Source organism: Periophthalmus magnuspinnatus, chromosome 9 (assembly GCF_009829125.3).
Source record: "Periophthalmus magnuspinnatus isolate fPerMag1 chromosome 9, fPerMag1.2.pri, whole genome shotgun sequence".
In the NCBI taxonomy this organism is placed as follows: Eukaryota; Metazoa; Chordata; class Actinopteri; order Gobiiformes; family Gobiidae; genus Periophthalmus; species Periophthalmus magnuspinnatus.
Genome location: NC_047134.1, coordinates 11308280 through 11314707, shown reverse-complemented (window position 1 = coordinate 11314707; position 6428 = coordinate 11308280).

The window sequence follows — 6428 nt, the reverse complement described above, 5'->3', positions numbered from 1 at the left end:
CTCTTTAAAACAATATGACATAAGACCACTTCTATAACAGAGTGTGGTTGGGGGGAGACTTTGACCCTAGTTTTCTCAAAGTGTTATGTGCAGTGTGAATAGAAACTGTTGTTGCCCTGCACCACCAGCCGATTTATGACCCATTTTTTGATCCACTTATTTTAAGGTCATAGTTTGTGGTTCATTGGATATCGCTACTTAACTCTTGTGTGGCACATTAGTCACTGCAACAAATTGAATTATTTTTGCGTGTGCTCGGGGTAACTGGCCATCTGGAAAGTGTCTAGACAATAATTGGATGTTTTCTGGCAACACGATATTAGGAGTGAAATGCCAACCAACAAACAGCCTTTAGGATTATACACGTCCTGGCACAAGGGACAAAAATCTTTGCACCCCTGGAAAATAGAAATACAAAAATAGCTTTAGAAGTATGCGTTTGTTGTGTTCCGCTTCAGTTCTACTTAAGGCACGATACGCCGAGGGGATTCACAGCAATTTAAAACACATTTGCAACATGGAGCACTTCATTTGAAAACAAACAGGGTTATGACCATTTTCACCCTTCAGCTTTGAATGTAATGAATTTGTACTTTTTGTGCCTGTGGTGCATCTATTTATGCTGTCTGACCCTAAACAAGGGCAAATGAAATACCTATGAACATATTAGTGGGGATTTGGCATAACTGACTGCATGTGAATGTCCAGTGTATATGCATGAGTGAGTTTTATATGTCCTAAATGTTTGTTTTGTTTTTAAGAGTATGAAATGATCTCTTAAGGACATCATGGTTGATGGTTTTTACATCAAGAGAATAAGAATAAGAAGAATAAGTTTTAGAACGCATTAGGATGTCCTCTTAAATTGTGAAGGGCTATTCACTGCATTCTGAATTACCTCTGATTGTCTGCACAAATGAAACCGTGATGTGGATCATCACTGTGGACAGCAGCTTGTTAATACCAGTGTGTCGTGTACTGGTGACTTTGTGTGTTTGCACACAAAGAGTGGCTGTGAAAGTGTATTTTTTAAATGATGAAAATAGCTGTGCCTACTGGGTCAAGGCCAATCACAAATGTATTTGGATTTATGTGGAACTGTTTTAGAAACACGTTGCAATGTATTTGTTGGGAATTTTTCTGTGTATTTGACCCATCCATGACTGCCCTCCGGCACAGCCAATCAAGAGTAATGACCAAGCACATGCCTTTATGCTGTTGGGCAAGACTGATACCCATTCTAATGAGAAATACACTATATTTAACAATATTTTATTTTTCCTCAATATCATGCTTTTGTGAACAGGTCAGAGACTCTAATGTGTGAAACTTATTTCATTTCACAACTGGCCTTGTGCCACTGTAGTAGAAGTATATTTTTTGTCTGTCTCTGTGACCATACAATCAAAAATGTTCTTGTCAAAAGCAAATCTCATTTGTTCATTAATAAATATATTCATACATAACTGCGGTCTTTATTGATTTCTGGTGTCAGTGTCGTTTTACAGGATTTTGATCTTGTATTTCTGTGTAGCTCCACATTAGCGAACACATATACACGAACACCGGATACTTGCAGTTTACTCTTTGTAGAATAATGTTTTCAAAAGCCTAAACTCACTTCTGACACAAATGTATTATTCTGGTTATTTATTTTCTGAACACAAGGATGACTGTAGGTCATATCCGACGCCAAAACAAGAACAAAACAACAGCCGTCAGAGGTCACTAGAGCCGATCTCCAAAACAGACCAGTAACTGATGAATGGAGCTTTATAGAGCAAAGCAACAAGTGTCACATAAAACACACTCACTTAATCTACTTCTTTATACAGTCTATGATCATTAGACTATTTTACTGCAATTAAAGTATGAGTCCATCCCTCCTTGATAGAATGAAATCTATGTTTATTGATCAATTCTGTAGATAAATATATTCTTTTTTGACAATTTTGGAGTATCACGCATGCGACATTAGACTGAAATTCAATTGGAATAGAGTTAAGTTTAGTACAGTTTTGCCCATTTTACAACAACGCCACACAATCAAACACAATCACATATAAACCTTGACAAACTTTCATTCCAAACATTATCCGTTTTGTTGTAACCACGTGTGAGAATCATCAAAGAGGCGATGATTCGTGTAAATGAGAGAGAAACATCTGCTGGTAGAAGGTCATCGGAAACGAAACACAAAACACAAGCTCAGACTGTCTGATGTGAACGAGAGGATATTTAGTTGAGGAAAAAAACTCGCTCGCAGTATTTCCATTGTATGTTCTTAGTTAAAGTGTTAAATGAACTCTGTTTCAACTTTCTTGTAACGGGGCAAATCCATGGAGGGTTTATAGGGCAAAACTGAAGTCAATCTCAGCTTAAGCTCACAAACATTCATAGCATAACTGTCTAAATGTTAGCTCACACTGAGTTAAAAGTGTGCGATAAACGTTGAAGTTAATGATTTCCCTGTTTTGTTAAAGATGCGATATCAAGATGTGACGGAACAACCATTTGCTATTAATTGTATCATAAAAAGAGCTTTTGTTTTGCTTGAATTGGAGCATAATCTCAGCAGCACAGAAGTTAAAAAATGGTTTTCAATTTCACGGTTTGATAAAAATGAATGTGCCGCAAACGCTTGAAACTGAAATTCCTGCCTTACGCTAAATATAAACGCACAAAATCATCGGTTAATGCCCTTTGACTGCGGCTGGTTCATGCTTGAAGCCAATCAATTAGGCTCTTCTGAGTTCGAGTGACTTATCAAGTGTCCAGACAGCCGTTAAAGTTCTGTTGCAGTGACGTGAAGCATTATGTTTGGGGACAGAAGAGGACAAGAGAGCCCAGGGCGTCTCCGAGGGATTGGGCTTGGACAGATGGACAGTCTCAGAGCCCAGGAGAAGTGTGCATGTGTGTGTGTGTGTGTATATATAGATGAGCCAACAGCACACTCAGATTCCTCAACAAACAGCTTGTTCCGGGACTAATGAAAGAGATGGCTATCCGCAATGAGATATGGAGTAAACAGTTTGGCCAAACAATAGAAAAACATGTCAGCGGAGAAGATTAGAGCACCGACCACTGTGTCATTCTGATTGTTACGGATGAGAAACAAAAGAACACCCAAGGGCTCCTGAAGTTTATCCTTGTCAACATTTTACAAACTGCTAAATGATATAATTGCAAAAGAAAACAGAGCCTGCAGTAAATCCCATGTAACTGCTGTTTATCCTTTTGTGTTCAGAACATAAGTCGCCATATGTACTGTAAAGGAAATTAAAATATTGTGTGATTATTTTACCTTTGAAAAATCACGTGGTCTCGTAACTAAAACTCATTTGGTTTGGCGTCAAAGACAGTGTTAGAAAACCTTTCATCTAAACCACATGTGTCAAACTCAAGGCCCGGGGGACAAATGCGGCCCGCCACGTCATTTTATGTGGCCCGCGAGACGGTAAATTAAAAGGCATGACTGTCATTTTAAAGTAAATCCAGGCAAGAAAGTTGTAGGTAAATATAAGTTTGTGCTTCAAGGAGAAAAACCTGTATGTTTTTTGTGTTATGAGGTGGAGTCGGTTGTGAAAAAGTACAATCTAAGTCAGCATTTTGACACCAAACACAGAGCCAAGTATGCAAACGTTAGCCTTCAAGAAAAACAACAAATTGCCCAATAATTAGAAGGCTGTTTTTGAAGCAGTGCTGAAGGTCTGTGAGCAGGTGTGCCTTGATACACTTTTAAAAATGTCTGTAACTGTGTATCCCCTAATAAAGTGACATGTAATATTTGCGACTTGAATAAGCAAGAGTTATTTAACAACAGAAAGAGCTATTTAACAAGTTAATAAGTAGTTAAATTTATTTTAGGTTGCTAGGTAGCATTTTGGTTACATTTAGTGACATTTACACTGCCGTAGTTATATCTGGCCCTTGATGGCGCCCATTTTGTTCATGTGGCCCTCAGTGAAAAATGAGTTTGACACCCCTGATCTAAACCCTTTTGTTCCCTTTTGGTGGCTAATTTGATTAAGATGTCTGTAATATAAGTGAACATAGATGCAATCAGACCTAACAGTCGCTTTCAGATCCCTCTCCTTCGAAATGCATCACACCTTTTATCGTTTTGACTCCACATGCTCCATCCTGAGGTGATCGAGCTCATGAAGATCACACCTCAGGAGGAGTGTCACATTCGCACTTTGAAACATGTGTCCTCTGGTTCATCTCAAACTATATAAACCTGGTGATTTCCATCATTCAGGGTCTGACATTAGGGGGAGATGCTGTCAGACCTATTTGTTGTATTCATCAGCCTGCAAACGGAGTCTTATTTCCACAACATGTACCCTTGTTGCACTAGGTTTAGTACGTTTTCACTAGCCTTTTCACCTAAACTAGACAACCTTTTGATAATTCAGATTTACTTCCTCAATTCCTTCCTGCTTGCGTTCGTTGACTCTTATCTCACTCCAGCCAATCGTTTGTGCTCAAGGAACGTAACTCTTATATATCTGTGTAAGGACGCACACGAAAAGGAGAGTCTGAGTTCTCACTGAGCTCTCCCTGTTTAAATAAAGATAAGAAGTCTTATTTTCACTTCTTAACGTGCTGCAAGAATCCTCCATCTGTCAATAAGAAGTAGTGTTTTTCATGTGAACATTATACAGAGACCAACAAAATATTATATCTGAAAACTCCTCACTAATCACTTTTTGACAAGACAAATACAAAGTGATGCTTTTGATGAGGCTTCAGAGTCTGATATGACACATGACTAAACCAGTCGGCACAAAAATAAGTGACTGAATTGATGCTTTTATGTGACTTTTCACTCAAGAGTCAAAACGCAGAGACAAGACATGACACAGGAGATTAGAGTCAGCTGCGTGCTTTTCTTTGTAACTCTTGTCTTAAAAAAAAACGATAAAACAATCAAATAAACAACTTATTGGACCCTGTATCCAGTGGTCCAGAGTCATTTTTTTGTCACCTGATGATGCTGAGGGGCCTAAATAATGTGTTACGTAGGTAGAAACATCAGAGTCCAAAACAAGATCCTAATTTTTCTCATCTTCAACTTGGAGCTGAATTGCTTGAAATTCTTACTTTTCACAATAAAAAGTTACCATAAAGACTTCTTAACTTCTTAAATCTTTGTGGTAAATAAATATAAATGCCAGACTAACCTACCACGACCTACTATTGCGCTTTAACCTGAAATAAACCCTACTGTCCTTGTCCTCAACAAACCCAGACTAATGTAGATACCGTATACTCCAAGTGATTTTACAGGACACAATATTACTGAGAAATGCCGTACATAATTACTTCGCTGTAGTTCTAACTGGATTACAGCTGCTTGATGTTATACCCCGGCTCCTTTCACTCGTTTAATAATCATAATTAGGGTATTTATATACTTTAAGCATCAGGAGCAGGGGCCACACATGAGTCACAGATGACGTCAATGGGTTTAAGCGATGTCACTCACGCAAACAAACAGTGAAAATAATAGTAAAATGAATAAATAATAATAGAAATGGTCCAAGCACAAATATCAAATAACATTCAGGACAAAATGTTTCACTTTTTCTACCTCAGATTTCACTTCTTTTACTTTACATTGTCAAAATAAAAAAGCACCACCTGTTGAATCCCACCCAGACACAAACAGAACAAGCAAACCCCACGCACAGATGCCTCATCCAACTCAAGAATCAAACCTGGGACTTTTTTGCAGCGAGGTAAGAGTGATATATTTTCTGTGTTTTCTGGCTTAACCTTATCTCGAGGCAATTTGAGACAGGGACCTTAATCAACAGCCCGGGTTAACCGCGTTAGAAAAGAGCAGCTATTACACGATAAGACAAATGAACCAGGCCATAAAAAATGATACAAAAATACATTTATAGATTGAAGGATTAAGATTTCTGCTAGGCGTTCATAGCGGTGCTGCGGAAAATCTGCAGTACTTAAAATGTTGAGGTAGGGGCTCCTTGTGGCTCATGCATTTAGCCCCTGAACAATTATGGTCCATTATTTCAATCAATCAATCAAACTTTATTTCTATAGCACCTTCCAACAACCAGAGCCGATCAAAGTGCTGTACAACATTAAAAACAAGATTTAAAAAAACAATAAACATCATACAAATAGGTCAACAAAGCACATTACACCATTAAAATAAAGAAAGTGTTAAAAGACATTCTAAATAAGAAGGTTTTTAAGTTTGGCTTTGAACGTAACTCAGTGGGCAAAGAGTTCCAGAGTTTTGGACCTGGGGACCTCCAGCGAATGTTGCCCGGCAGATCGTAGAGCTCTGCTGGGTTGGTGAGGGGTCAAAATCTCACACAAGTATAAAGGTGCTAGAGCATTGACTGCATTAAAAACAAACATCAAAATTTTAAAATGAATTCTGAACTGGATAG